This window comes from Macaca nemestrina, unplaced genomic scaffold (genome assembly GCF_043159975.1).
Source record: "Macaca nemestrina isolate mMacNem1 unplaced genomic scaffold, mMacNem.hap1 Scaffold_81, whole genome shotgun sequence".
In the NCBI taxonomy this organism is placed as follows: domain Eukaryota; kingdom Metazoa; phylum Chordata; class Mammalia; order Primates; family Cercopithecidae; genus Macaca; species Macaca nemestrina.
Genome location: NW_027257872.1, coordinates 121519 through 137431, shown reverse-complemented (window position 1 = coordinate 137431; position 15913 = coordinate 121519). Strand labels below are relative to the sequence as shown.

Sequence of the window (15913 nt, the reverse complement as noted above, 5' to 3'; positions counted from 1 at the left end):
ATGCTGGTCATCCAGGGGCCTCCTAAAATCCAGGAGTATAAAAACCAGTGGAATTTCTGAGAACCAAAGATGGCGCATGGCTCTGGTTGGGCTGCCACAGGCAGTTTTGTGAAAAGACAGAGATGTATTTCTCATAGTCCTGGAGTCTGGAGGTCCAAGGTCAAGGTGGGTTCAGGACTGGCTCCTCCTAAGGCATCTCTCCTTGACTGTCAGATGGCATCTTCTCTTGTGTCCTCGTGCGGTTGTCCCTCAATAGATGTCTGTGTCCTGATCTCTTCTTACAAGGGCATCAGTTCTAATGACTTCGTTACCTTCATCACCTCTTTAAAAGGCCTATCTCCACATACAGACACATTCTGAGGTCCTTGGTTAGGACTACAACCTGGGAATATTGGGGTATGCAATTAAACCTGAAGCAGATGGGGTCTTATAACCTGTGTCACCCAAGCTCATGCCAGAGCCCCATGAGGAAGCCCCAGGTCCCCCCTTTGATATGGTTTAGCTGTGTCCCCACCAAAATCCCGTCTTAAATTCTCATGTGTTGTGGGAGGATGGAAGTGATAATTTGACAGCAGAGAAGACAGTTGCTGCCAGGGAGGGGAGAGGGGACTCCAGACCTCCGAAGGTTGGAGGGTCCCAGGCCCTGGGCAGAGCAGGCAGCCCCACCCCTGTGACACCCCTGAGGATGGCTCAGGAGTCGGAAAAGGTGGAATCATATGTAGAGGCTGGTTGGGGAGATAGGAAGTTGTTGAATGAGTTTTTAAATGTTTCCATCAAAATTCTTACTGCACCCTTGGTGTTGGTGGGGACCAGTGGCTTCTCCATGTGCCTGGCTTCTTCCTGGCTCTGACTCTGGGAGCCTGGCCTGGCCTAGGGCTGCTGGTTGGATTCATTGCTGGCAGCAGGTAGAAGGTGGAGGAGGGAGAGGAGCTGTCCTCAGTCCTCTCTTACTCATGCCTGTCCACGTTAGCAGCCCCTCCCCAGGCATCCCTTGCCCATAATCTGGGGAGTGCTATTCTCACTTCCCTTGGGCCCTGCCCACCGATCTCCAAAGAATCCCGTCAGTGACTCCTTTTAATCACCTCTTTGCCTGTGACAAAGTCTTCTGGGACCTCCTGACTGATACAAGGGGAAGCCTGGCTATCTGTGCAACTTGTAAAAGTGAAGTGAGTCATTCACACTGGCATGTATCTACAAGTCACACAGCTTTGCAACTGGAGTGACTTTAAGCTCATCTAACCAAACCTTCCATGACAGATGAGGACACCCAGAATCATAGGATAGAAGTGACTTGCTCCCATCTGGGTCCGCCACGCTGAGACTCAAGCGCAGAGTCTAGCAAAGCACACTTCGTCCTCCCTTAGAAGGAAGATCCTACCCGCACGGCTTACCTCCAGCTACCCTAGGTCCCCCCACTCTCCCTTAGAGGGAAGTTCCTGCCAGCATGGCTCACCTCTACCTACTCTAGGTCTCCCCCACCCTCCCTTAGAAGGAAGGTCCTGCCAGTATGGCTCACCTCCACGTACCCTAGGTCTCCCCACCCTCCCTTAGAAGGAAGGTCCTGCCAGCATGGCTCACCTCCACCTACTCTGGGTTTCTCCCAACCTCCCTTAGAAGGAAGGTCTTAGAAGGCAGCACGGTTCACCCTCTCCTAACCTAGGTCTCCCCCACCCTCAGAGGGGAGTCTTTGGGTCAGTCACAAGACTACTCCGGACATCTGTAAGAACAAATGGTTTCCAGCACAGTCCTTTCCTGGGGTCTGCATTTTCCCTCTGGGATGCTTGGAAGTTGAAGGGGTCAGGCAATTCAAGTTCTCCCTGGTATCTCAGGGGCCACTGACACACAGGAAAATGTGCTGCTCTGCTCGCTGTTTGACTTTGATGGATGCAAATTTGTTCTAAATGAGCCTGACATTCATTAGCATGTAAACATATGTTACTGGTGGCGGCTCGCAGGGCCACATGCTGATGGATTTTATGGGCTGCCCCCGCCGGACATCACCAGGCTGCCTGGGTCTGTGCTGCTTCTGGCTGGGTCTGTGCTGCTTCTGGCTAAGGCTCCAGATGTTTTGGTGCACTGTGAAGTAGACATTTTCGCTACAGGGTTATGTTTTTTTCCAAAAAAGAAACACAGACAAATCTGTGAAAAGAACTTGAGTTTATGCGCCGATCTACTGGAAGGAGACTCTTAGAATGTCAGCTGCTCAGTGTCTGCTTTGACTCCCGGGCAGTTCTCTCTGTCCTGTGGCTCAGATTCTATGGGGCTGAATTATACATTTGATTCCAGTTCTGCTCAATATTTCCCCACAAGTAGTGCTGTGGATGCGACTGATGCCTTTAGAGATATCTGCAGCAGGAACAGTGCAGAGAATACAACACACCATGCTAAAATATTTTGAGCTGAAAGCAATTAAGAAGCGCTCTGGCCTTCCCTCTAGTTTCTGAAAAGCACACAACATAATCATATTATACAAAGACAAAAGTGCCCTTTCTCCCCTCTCTGCCAGAAAGGACGCAGCTCAATCTCTGTAGACAACTTCAGACCCTTATTCAGGAAACAGCACCAGAGGAATTTACACAAAAATCTATCATTTATTGGCCTTCCCACAATTTGTTGCCCCCAATGACCCAAAGTCCTTTTACTTTGTCTTGGCACTTCTAGAAACATTTATTATCCTTGTTGAAGATGTTATATAAAAGAAAGGTCTGAGCTGTCTCTTTGAGATTCCCTCATTCCCTGTGTATCTCTCATGTATATATGAAATATACATGCTAATAAACCTCCGCTTGCTTTTTTGGGGGTTCATCTGTCTTTTGTTATAGGAACCCCAACCAATGAAGCTAAGATGGGTGGAAGAAAAGATTACATTTTTCTCCCCTGTAGTAGCATTATTCTAGCAATAGCATTATTATTATTTTTTTTTTGGTAGATTTCTGTTGAATACACACACACACACACACACACACACACACACACACACAGAGCAATGTAAAAAGAAAGAAGTGTGGGGAGTTCTGATGAAATTTTAGGTCCCAGAGATACCTAAATATGTTGAGAAGTTGTCTTTAAACATTGATTTTTTTCCCACATTTATTCTCATATTTTTGATATTTTTTTCTTCTGAGATACCATTTCTAGATTGTTTTCTCTACATTTCCTTGCAAGTCCGAGAGAGTATGCTGGTTAGTAGTGTGTCCAATGCACTACCTCTGTCCTTGTCAGTAAAGAAATGTAGAAATTGAGAGGGATGTGAGAGTCACGCTACACAGAGATGGAAACACAGATAGGAGGTAAGTAAAAACACGTGAAAACCCAGCATTTCTGGAACTCTCACCTACTCCTGTGCCGATATTCATCCTTCAGCTCTGCCTCCGTTCTTCCTTTCTTTTCTCATGCTATGGGGTCTGCTTTGGAGACGTTATCTACTTTCATTCTTCCAAAGTCAAGCTTCTAGCTTTGGTTGGAACTGCAGACCCATTTACTCATTCAGCAAATACTTTCTAAGCACATGGATAGTCACTGAGAATACCGTGGTTCACCAACATGACCGTGGCCCCTGCTCTCACGAACCTGCAGCCTGATGGGGAGAATGGGCACTAATAAGACAATCACTCTAATGGGTTTCTGATGAAGAATTCAGGAAAGCACACCAAAGAAAGGGAAGCGGGGTTCTCTAAATTTATGCTGTAAAAGAATCTGGCATATCTTGGGATGAGAGGTAGAAAACCGATGCATTCTGGAAGGTATGATCCCCTTGCAGTCTGGAGAGAAGTAGAGGTTGATTGTTGAGGGCGGTGGAGTGTAGGGACACCACGGTCTAAACAGAGATGGGGGTGCTGCAGAATGCCTCTTGCAGCAGGAAACAGGCACGTGCAAGGAAGTAAGCACGGGAGAAAGTGGCACAAGACAAGAATGAAGGAAGGCAGGCAGGGGCTGGGAGATGATGGTAGATGCTTTATTCTCTTAATAACAGCAACAGGATGCTGTTGAAAGCACTTGAGGGAGGTGGGGAAGTGGGTATGACATGTTTTGTGTTTGTAAAATTATCACATTGTCTTACCAAACTATACTCCCTATTTTTTAAATTTTACTTTAAGTTCTTGGATACATGTGCAGGTCTATTACATAGGTATACATGTGCCATGGTGGTTTGCTGCCCCTGTCAACCCATCATCTAGGTTTTAAGCCCTGCATGCATGAGGTATTTGTCCTAATGCTCTCCCTCCTCTTGCCTCCAACCCCCAACAGGCCCCCGTGTGTGTCGTTCCCCTCCCCGTGTCCATGTGATCTCATTGTTCAACTCCCACTTATGAGTGAGAGCATGTGGTGTTTGGTTTTCTGTTCCTCTTTTAGTTTAGTTTGCTGAGAATGATGGCTTCCAGCTTCATCCATGTCCCTGCAAAGGACAGGAACCCATTCTTTTTTATGGTTGCATAGTATTCCGTGGTATATACGTGCCACATTTTGTGTATCCAGTGTATCATTGATGGGCACGAGATATCCTCTTAACATGTGATCCAGCTATTGCACTGTTCAGTATTTATCCAAAGGAGTTGAAAACTTGTGTTCACAGAAAAACCTGCACACGGACATTTATAGAAGCTTTAATCATAATTGCTAATTTTATTGCAGCTTTATTCATAATTGCTCAAACTTGGAGGCAACGAAGAAACCAAAATGTTCTTCACTAGGTGAGTGGATAAATAACCTGTGATATATCCAAACAATGGCATATTCTTCAGCACTGAAAGGAAGTGAGCTGTCAAGCCATGAAAAGACACTTAGGAACTTTAAACATGCACGGCTACACAAAAGAGACCCATCAGAAAAGACTAAAGGACATTCAGAAAAAGGCCAGACTATGGAGTGAAACTATCCGTGGTTCCCAGGTGTTGGGAAGAGGGAGAGATGATGAGGTGGAACATGGAAATTTTTAGGATTTTAGTGCAACTGCTCTGTACGATGCTATCATGGTGGATACATGTCATGACACCTTTGTTCAAACCCATAGAACCAGCACCAAGACGGAGCCCTCATGTAAACTGTGGACTCTGGGTGACAATATGTCAACGTCGGTTCTTCAATTGTTACAAACGCTCCCTCTGGGCAGGAGAGTTTTTAGTGGGGGAGGCTGTGCACGTGGGGGAAGGGAAGGCATATAGAAGGACTCTCTGCACCTTTCCCTCAATTTTTCTGTGAAGGTGAAACTGCCTAAAAGATAGTGTATTTTTTAAAAATAAAGGAAAAAAAGGAAACAAAAAGTCCTCACGAAAATCAAATGAGAAAATGATCACACTGGGTGCTTCAGGTCAAAATGGAAGAACAGGGGCTGTATTTACCATCCCACCTGATGACTTTTTCCTCACTGCTTTTCAGCATTTTTTTGGAGTCTAGTCAGTGCAATAAGGCAAGTTAAAATATATAAAATGTACCCTTATTAGAAAAGATTTAAAACTATCTGGATCTGCAGGTGACGTGATCACCTGTGTGGAAAATCTCCTGAAATCACAAAAAGCCACTAAAACTAATAATAATAAATTACTTACTAATAAGTGAGTTTGGAAAGCTTGCAAGATACAAGCTAAACACATAAGCAATATCTCTTTATACACTGGCAAAGAAATAATTGGAAATGGAAATTTACAAAGCAATATTATAGCACATCAAAACATGAAATACCTCAGACTAAATCTGACAAAAGATGTGTAAGATCTATACACTGAAAAGCAGGCAGTGATGTTGAAATAAATTAAAGAACTAAATAAATGAAGTGATATATTGTGTCCATGGATCAGCAGGCTCAATATTGTTAAGATGTCAGTTCTGCGCTTGTGGATCAGAGGTTTAATGCAATTCCAATCAAAATCACAGCATGATTTTTATTTTTATTTTTATTTTTCAGTAGAAATGAACTAGCGGATTCCAAAATGTGTCTGGAAATTTAAAGAACCCAACAGAGCTAAGACAACTTGGAATAAAACGGTGGAGGACTTACCTGAACTACCAAGATAGTGTGGTATTGGTATAATAAGAGAAAACTGGGTTAATGAAACCTCCTAGAGGGTCTAGTAATAATCTCACAAACATGTTACATATACGTAGTAGATTTTTGAATAAAGGTTCAAAGACATCAAATTAGAGAAAGGACGATAATGATAGAAGGATTAAATACCGTAGGCCAAAAAGAGAAAAAAGAGCTCCTGTTAAATATCTTCACATTGTTGTCACTCATGCAATTCAATTCACATTTTGTGTGTCTAAAAGTTGAGCAGACTTCTTCATTCTCTTTCCCCAATTCACTCCACAGAGATGCTGATGTCTTTCAGTGGAACTTGGAAGTTTGCTCTTCTTCTTAAAATGACTCTCTTAGATACTGTTTATGCAAGAAGTTGTGGGACTGTAACTTACAAATACTGTTCTAAACCTTGGAATCACACGTTCCCCTTTTTCTCTACTTATCGTTTCTAGTAAGTTTCCCATTTCCTCTTTCTCCTTCATATTTACACTGCATTCCTTTTAGTTCAGGCTTTTGTTACCCCACTTGATCTCTTGATGTGGTCACCTGAATGCCCTTCGTGTCCCAGCCTCCTGGAATCCTTCCTTCATGACCCTGCAGAACTGCCCTCCAGACCCGCAGGTGTGACCCGGAATCAAGGATCTCAAAGCCGAGTGGGATCTGAGAGGCTATCTAGACCAATCCTCCATTACAGACGTAAACCTTTTGATGACTTCACTTCAGAGCCCAAAATATTTGCACTGCAGGCAGAATCACCTAAATCACTTAATGTGATGTTCAGTCTTCCCGTGGTATCTTCCTCTCTGCATCTCCCTACTTTCGGTCAGCCATTTCTCACTCATGACACCGAACCCTTCATTCACATCACATTATTGTTCTTCTCCACACACACACACACACACTTGTTTTCTGCCTGGGTTTTTTGTTATATTATTCCCTCTGCTGGAACTACCATTTTCCAAGATCTGACTACAGAATTTTAACGTATTCCTCAGAATGACTCACATATCACATATTCGACCAAATGGCTGCAGATTCTGTCACCTCCTCTCTTGTCCTATGGCAACATGGAGAATCTTCTTCTCTTAGCCAATAGGATTTATCATGGTCCTTCTTTATCTTAACAATAGTTTAGCAGGACTGAGAACTGGGAAGTAGATTTTTCTCCCAGGGGTGAGCACTGTCTTAGTTTAGCAGATCTCCCTGGGTCTCCACTCTGGTTGTAGAAAAGCAGCCCATAGGGCATGGTGGGGAGGAGAAGAAGGGGAATTAAGCTGTGGTGCATGAAGATGGACAGTTGTGACCCGTACTCCGGGGTTGGGAGTTGAGGCCACTAGGAAGGAGAAGCTGTAAGGATGAAGACGAGGCATAAAAAGTGATGCAGGCCGGGTACGGTGACTCATGCCTGTAATCCCAACACTTTGGGAAGCCAACGTGGATGGATCACGAGGTCAAGAGTTCAAGACCAGTCTGACCAATATTGTGAAACCCTGTCTCTACCAAAAATACAAAAATTAGCTCGGTGTGGTGGCACATACCTGTAGTCCAGCTACGCGGGAGGCTGAGGCAGGAGAATCACTTGAACCCAGGAGATGGAGGTTGCAGTGAGCCAAGATCATGACACTGCACTCCAGCCTGAGTGACAGAGCGAGACTCCATCTCAGAGAAAAGAAGTGATGCATAGTAACAAGACTGCCCGAGGAGAAAAGGAAATCAGCAACCTTCTCCAGGGTGGGATAGCTGAAGACCCTTTAAGAACAAAGGTGTCTACTTTCCTTCTTAGGATGCTCTATCGTGATTTAATGAACCCCTCACAATCTACTGTATTCAGTATTTGGCATGAGTCAATTTAGGGGAATTCTAGAAAACATAGCTGGCTGTTATCAGGTTAATGTAGATTGGGAGGAAGGGAAAAACCCCAGGAGCCACGTAGGAAGGACAATACGTGAAAACAGAAGAAACTTGGAGTCAGTTCACCCTTCAAACAAAATCCAGTTTCCAGAAGACATTGTGAGGGCTGCTGGGTCTTCCTCACCTGCAGATGGGGGATTCCAGATACTTATACTTGAATCTCACAGGATGGGGTGATCACCACCTGCTCTCAAATGGGATGAGTTACAATATCTTCTATCGGGAGGCAGTAAATAAGAGGTTAGGTACACGTCTGTAGTCATCACAATTCTGTCAAGATTGCTATTTTTACTTCCATGTCATAGATGGAGAGCATGATGCTTGTGGAAATGATTTGCTCAGGGTCTCACCATCAAAAGTGGCAGAGGAAAGATTCCAACATGTTTTAAAAGCTGCAAACTGAGCCGACTCCCATCCATGCTGTCATACCGACTGAGATTTCAATCCTCCTGAAGGCAGGAAACTTATTCCATTTGCTTTTATACTCTCCATAACACTAATGAGCAAGTTTTGCTCAAAGTAACACGGAATATTTTGCTGACTCAAGGGGTAAGAGAAGAGACTTAAATGACACCATCACAAGTCAACATTCAAGGAACAGAGACATTTAGCATTAGCTGTCTCAGTCAAATCAACAAACATGCACATTTATCCTTTACATGGGAGTAAGACAGCAAACACAATTGAAAAAATGAGCCAAGTGTAAAAAAAATGTGTCACAAAGGGATGGATTTAGACAGGAGAGCAGTGAAGTAGGTTATAAAATGGTCAGCATAATCCATTTTAATGAATTATTAGCTGAAACATGCAAAGCATTTAGGATTTCTGGGAGAAGTGTACAAACACACCAAATGTTTGTCCGACATTTTCTTCACTGCTTCTGTCTTTCCACAGGGCTAGAGATGATGTTGACCAACGGCCTTGGGAGGAGAGGTTGCAGCTGAGCCCACACCCTCTCAAACTCCTTCAGACTGTTTCTGTTTTTGTAGACTACTTTACCATTAACAACAAATCCTAAGATTTAATCAGTACAGCAGTCATTGGCCAGAGTTCAAATTTCTGATTTGAAGGAATCTGCACTCTGCCTGCCAGGATCGACTATTAATGGCTTCGTCCAGAGAGGAGCTATGTCTTTGCTCACTACAGAACAGTATTGAGGCTTCGAAAGGGGTATTTTGCTGGTCACCTCCTGGTCATCCTTCTGCTCACCAAGAGCAGATACTGTTCTCAGCCCCTTACATTTACAAGGTCGTTTAATTCTCACATAGCCCTTTCAGATAGATGCGACTATTACCCCCCTTTTACAGAGGAGGAAACCGAGAGGCAGAGGACATAGGTGAATTGTCCCAGATCACAGAGCTGGCTATGGAGCTGGGACTTGCACCCGGCCAGCCTGGCTCCAGAGTTCACTGCCCTCCTCCTGTACAGCACGTGTGACCTGCAGTAATCACCGCCCAAACAGGCAGGCACTGCGGATAGCCAAGCACACCTCTTCCGACTTCAGCACGGAGGAAGGTTCGTTTTCATTCTGGTGTTCAGCTCAGTTAGGACTGTTTTTATCACAAGGACGCACAACCCAGAAAGCTCAGTCACGTGCCGTTGCCTTCTACGGTCATGGTTTTCTACTTTTTGGCCCCATTTTCCTGAGGACTTGGCCTGCTGGGACGTGAATGATGCGTTACTACTGTAGAGACAGAGGTTCAGGTCTAGTGGCACAAACAGCGACAGACCCCATGAAAATGCGGGCGCGGCCCCTCCATCCCAACAGCCTGGATGGCTGCTCCATTCTGCTCCCATCACACACGTCCCCACCCAGCCACGGCCCTTCTCCTTTTCCCTACTGGATTCATCAAATCAAACCTCACTGTCCTTGGCAAATGTACAATTAATTTACTTACTGCCCAGAACAAAAGCGCACTTCCAGTTAACATGACACCCCTGCTGTAATAGAACAGCCTTAATTCAGACATGATGCAGGAGGGCCGTCCTGGAATCGGCAGCTGTTTTCTGGGGAAAGCCTCTGTCCCACCTGAGTCCCACCTGAGCCCGACACTTGTGCCACACTATCCCCATGGTGTCTGAAAGCTCCATGAAGACAGGGTCACTCTGACCCCTTCACACCCACAACGCCAAAGAGGAGCAGGTGTTCAGGAAAAGTCTCCTGCTAGTGCTGAAGACAGGAATACTTCCTCGTGGTGCCCAGAATGTCAGGAGAAAACAAAGCACCATGTGGACACCTTCCAGGTGAATTTTGGAACGACTGTACCGCATGCCAGTCATCCTTTTACAGAACAAAACCAATACCGGAAAACATGTGTCGCCCGCAGAGAGATGGTCCGTTTGACGGCTTACAAACACACCTACGTTACACTGAATTTGCCTCAAGCCACCGTCTCTGTGCTAATGTAAAAAGTCTCCATAATTAACTACTAGCCTTTTTCATCTGGTGCTTTTTAACAAGCAAGACAGTCCTGTAACACTCAGGCATTGTTGAAAACGTCAAATGGAAGCCTAGAAACCTCTTCCGTGCAGCTTCACTGCAAAGTATTTTGACGTGAGCCAAATCGTGCTATTCCTACATCTCCACAGGAAACTCAAGGCTTCATCAAGGAAATGCAGCATGATTTCTGCTAGGCACAGAAATTGTTGGGGGGGGGGGCATGAGGTTGAGGGAACATTACATAGAAACCAACCCCGATAATCACCTGCATGAGAGCCACACTGGCCGGCAAGCCCCGGTCGGCTCAGTCTCCGCACAATCACAGGCGTGAGTCCTGGAGGGCAGACACCTGGCACTGCTGACCACCCCAAGGTCGTGGCCTCTGCCCCTTCTCTGCTGCCCATCAGTTCCAAGCTTCTGGCAACACCGCCTGCTGCCCCCACTGCCTCATCGACTCTTCGTGAAAAGCAAATGTTGCCAGGATAGCTTATGAGTACATTTGCCAGGAAAGCAGCTCCGATTGACGCTGAAACCCCCTTCTCACACCCCTGGCAGCTCCCTTGCCCCCGATGTGCACATGCTTGCAGCTCTGACCTTGCTCAGTGTCCACACAGGCTCTGTCCCCTGGAGAGCCAAAGGCAGACTCAATGTTGAGTCAGAAATACACAAAGAGGGTGACGATTACGAACTGCCTGCCCCCCAAAACACAGGTTGAAATCCTCACCCTCAATGTGATGCTGTCAGGAGGTCTTTGGGAGGTGATGAGTTCCTCAGGCTGGAGACCCTTAAATGGGATTTGTGCCTCACAAAGGGGTCCAGCAAATCCCTCACCCTCCCATTGTATCAGGGCCAGAGAGAAGGTATGTGCCAACCAGGAAGGAGCCCACACCAGAACCCACCCAATAGCACCCTGATCCTGCCTTCCAGCCTCTAGAACTGTGAGAAACAAATTCCTGTTGTTCATAAGCCACTCAGTCAATGGTGTTTCGTTACAGCAGCCTGAGCTGCCTGAGATGACGATGCTCACCGTCCTAAAGAAAAGGCTACTCCCCTCTCCCAGAAAGAGGGGTTTAATTAAAATCCCTGTCTCTCCTCGCGGCCACCACAGATCTCACTTCCCCACCCCAAAAGCCAGCAGTTGCTAGGATTAAAGGAAAATGAGGATTGTTTTAGACCAGCCCCTCCATATCGGTCTGAAGCCTGTAACTTTGCCCACTTCCACGGTGGCCGTGTCACTGCATTGCCCATGTCAGCTCTGTGTCTGCACCGGGTCCCAGGCTCTGCACAGACTCCTCTAGCTGGCCATCCAGCACAGCCATTTCCCCTTCTGCATTGCAGGCTGTCCTTTGATATCGAACTCCCACCTTTCTGCAACCCAAGGCCTTCCGATCCAGACATTCGGGGTAAGCTCAGCCATGTACTGGAGTCGTTGACTCAGGTAACCCAGGCCCAAGACGTTGGCACCAACCGTCTACTGGCTGTGGGATCTGCATAGCTACTAGCTGCCCCAGCCACACCAGGGCCCGGGAGGGGAGGCAGAGGAACCTGTGAAGCTGCCAACAGCCATATGGGAACAGGGGCCCCTGGAAGGAGGAGGATGCTATGGCAGGAAATTCAGAGACAGAAACAAAGAGCCGCAGGGCTGGACAGGTCATGGCCAAAGCCTACACTGCTGAATTTTCCAGGTTTCTGAACTCAATCGCTGACCCACACAGCACATGTTTCCTGAGTGCTGACCCCACGTGGCATTGGATACGGCAATAAAGCAGGACTCCCACCTCCCCCTTCCCCAACACATACACAGGGCCTCCGTCCTGGCGGGAAATCAGGCCTGGGCGCCCAGCTGGCACAGCGAGCCTGGGAAGGGGGCCGTTTCAGACGGACAGTGGGTGCAGCCTTGCCAAAGCCCAGCAGTCACCTGCACTGCCACAGCCAGGCTGAGTCCAGATCAGCCGCACAGAAACCTGACCCGCTCAAGGGCACGGCTAAGCTCATCAGGGACAGACACCGTCTCCTGCTCATCTCCAACACTTTCTCTGCATGTCTAGTTACACACGGACAACGCAGTCTCAGAAGCACATCAGGCCTCCCCCTGCTCCTCTCTGTGGTACCACTGATGGGGAGGGGCCGGTATGGCCGCGAGGTCGCATACCCACAGCCATACCACGCAGGCCTTCGACGATTATTTCTGCCAAAGAACCCTGCTGCGGCTTGGAGCACACCATGGTGGGCTGGAAGCTCCACCCGGAGAAACAGCCATGCTTCTCCCCAGAGCCAACGGAGGGCACCCCCGACCCTGCATTCAGCAGATTACTTACATTCTGGAAAACATCTGGGTTAATGGGGAACAGTAAAATGAAAAGGTCACACTAGAAAGGTTAGAAGGCTGTGTGAAGTCTCAGGAGGTCCAAAGGTTTCTGAACCAAGACTGCTGCGGTCAACGAGCTTACAGGAAAAGTTTCCACACGGGCCTTCAACAAGCAACACTCAGCAGGGAGGAGCCACGTTCTGCGCAGAACCTCAGAACCAGAACATCGGACACCACAAAGTCACATCAGAGCCAACAGCAACTGAAATACAGCGCTCTCCTAAGATGTGTGCGTCACCTGCAGAAAGTCACCACACATTAAGATGGGGGAAGAAAAGGATAAGGTTAGAAACAAATTTGAAGTAATTTCTGCATACGTAAAATTTCTACTTCCACTGGTTTTCTTTCTGGGAGTAACAACTTTTACATGAGATGCACATCCCCGTTGGAAGGAGTTTGGGTTTTCTGTGGGCAGAGTCAAGGGCTCTCCAAGAAATGTGAACTTTTTCTCACTCACTGAGCCGCGTGCCCTGAGGCCGTCCTGGCCTGCCTGAGCACCTCCCTGCTCTGCCTCCAGCCAGCTCCTTCCAGCACTCACCCCGCTGCTCCCAGAGCCTGCACTGGCCCAGGATCTCCTCTTCTGCTGCTGTCAATGTTCCACTTTAGGGCAAATAAGTTGGAAACTAGAAAGTTATAAAACCCCTTGACTTTTTAAAAATTTGTCTTCTCAGAAAACAATACTAATTCTACTTCCATGGTTTAATATGTTGCCCCCATCTGCATGTTCATGGATATGTGTTTTTATATATTTTTTTTAAATCAGTACTTCTAAAAGTATGCACTGTTGCTACATTCAGTTCAATTACATTTGATGTAAGAAGTTTTAATTTCAGTGAATTCAGGCACTCAAAATTTAAGCCCTCTGACATCTATTAATCAAATGGGAAAATGACAGGTAGATATTACAAAAATCAAGAGAAGTGTTTAATGTAAATCCTGCACTTTCAAATACTTCCACAAATGTAATGTATACATTAGTACATCACCTTGAGCATTTTCACAACTCTTTGCACTCAAATTCCATTCTTAACTTTTATAGATAAATCGACATCCATATGTGATTTTAAGCAGCTCAAACATCAGCTCTTAAAAACAACCAGAAATGCTGCGGGCAAATCCCACCAAGCAGCAAATAACGGAACTGCACCCAACAACCCAGGTACCTCCCCTGAGGCATCTGGAACTTGAGCATTACAAGCAGCCTTTGGTTTCTGAGGCACCCGAGAGTGGGGACTCCCAACTCCCCAAGTCTAAGAAGGCCTCAGCGATAAGGAAAACTGGTCAAAAAGTCATCCCTGCCGGCTCCCTGCCACGGGCTCCTCCCTGCCCGCCCTCAGCCACGTGCTTACAAGGTCTCACTTCCTCTCTGTCCCGCAAAGCCTGACTCCTGATTCCAGCCCTGCCGCTTACTGAGATGTGGCCATGGACGTCAACTGCACCTGTAAGGGGAGAAGCCTGTCAGGATACAGGATCCTGGCCATCCTGGCAGCGCTCAAGCTGATACTGTAACTTTGTAGTGAGTTACTTAATGCAAAGGTTTAACTTTGAAAAATTTAGATATGTGTATTCTAAAAGGGAAATTCTGAACGTAGAACACAGGCCACACCCTCACACTGATGTTGTCTGGCCAGCACTCTTTTGTTTGCCTTTTCAATAGACGTTTTTAAAAGCAGTTTTCCGTTCATAGCAAAATCAAGAGGAAAGTACAGAGAGTCCTCACATATCCTTTCCCAGCACAGGCACAGCCTCCATCATTCTCCTGCCCTCACCAGACCAGCATGTCTGTACGACCGACAGACCCGCATCAACACGGCACCACCACCCACAGTTCACAGCTCACACGAGGACTCGGCCTGCTGCTGCTCACTCTGTGGGTTTCACAGACGTGGAACGGCATGGATCCCCCATGAAAGCCCCACCTGGAGTTGCTGCCCCACCCTACACACCCCCTATGCTCCTCCCATTCATCTCTCCCCTCCCCAACCCCTGACAGCCGCTGATTGTTTGACTGTCTCCACAGCTTTGCCTTTTCCAGACTGTGCTGTAGTTGGACTCAGACAGCAGGCAGCCTTTCCAGATTGGAGTCTCACTTAGCAACATGCGTTTAAGATCCTTCTGTGTCTTTTCATGGCTTAGGGGTCCAGTTCTTTTTAGTGCTGAATAATATCCCAGTATCTGACATACCACAGTTTATCCATTCACCTACTGAAGGGCATCTTGGTTGCTTTCTAGTTTTGGCAATTATAAAGCTGCTGTCAACGTCTGTGTGCACATTTCCGCATGGAAGTAAACTTTCAGCTCCTCCGAGTAAACGTCCAGGACTGTGATTGCTCCTGTGGTCGGAGAGCTAAGTTCCACGGAAAACCGCCACGCTGCCTCCCACAGGAGCTGCCCCACTTCCCCCAGCGATGAGTGAGGGTCCTGATGCCCACACACCCACCAGCACGTGGTGGTGTCGGAGTTCAGGTTTTGGCCAGGCCGATGGGTGCACAGTGACGCCTCGCCCTATGACATAAGACGCGGGTCATGTTTCCACGTGTAGATTTGCCATCTGTGTATCTTCTTTGTTGGGATATCTGTCCAGGTCTTTGGTCCATTTTTAATCAGGTTGTTCATTTTCTTGTTGAGTTTTGAGAGTTCCTTGCACGGTTTGGATAACAGCCTTTATCAGATAAGTCTTTTACAGATGCGTTCTCCCCGTCTGTGGCCTCCCCTCTCATGTCCCTGAGACACTGTTTTTTATTTTAAAAAACACCTCAGACAGAAAATGGACCTTCCAGCCCACCACGTTCTCAGTTTGGCCGTGGTCACCACCCTCCCAGCCCTGGTTCCCACCTTTTCACGATCTGCTGGTCCTATGGGCATCAACCCATACCAAGTCCCTAACATATCTCCAATGATGGCAACGTCAAAGCCGGCAGTTTGCAGGTAGGAAGGAGCCGATGGAGGCCGGAGCAGAATGTGAAGGCCAGCGGATTCATCCCTCGGGGACCGGCAGGCCTCTCAGATATCCCCCGGGTCACCTCCCAAATGAAGTACCTGCTTTGGCCGTGGGCAGGAAGCAGGACCTGGCCCAGATCTCAGCATATTTGACCTGGCACGGCATTTACTGGTGAGCCTCCATAACCGGAAACTCTACTCTCTGGGGAGAATACATTTTCATTATCAAGGCTTTTAG

At 47.1% G+C, this 15913-nt stretch overlaps 1 long non-coding RNA gene across 2 annotated transcripts; it reads left to right on the top strand.

Annotated features, from left to right (window-relative positions):
* The first annotated feature begins 3711 nt into the window (after positions 1–3711).
* Positions 3712–13497, top strand: LOC139361647 (uncharacterized). 2 transcript variants are annotated; one of them, XR_011619227.1, is made up of 2 exons: positions 3712–4691; positions 5906–13497. It is a non-coding gene; the product is annotated as an uncharacterized lncRNA (long non-coding RNA). The 2 variants fall into 2 exon arrangements; XR_011619226.1 differs by having other exon boundaries at positions 5903–13497.
* The last annotated feature ends 2416 nt before the right edge of the window (positions 13498–15913 follow it).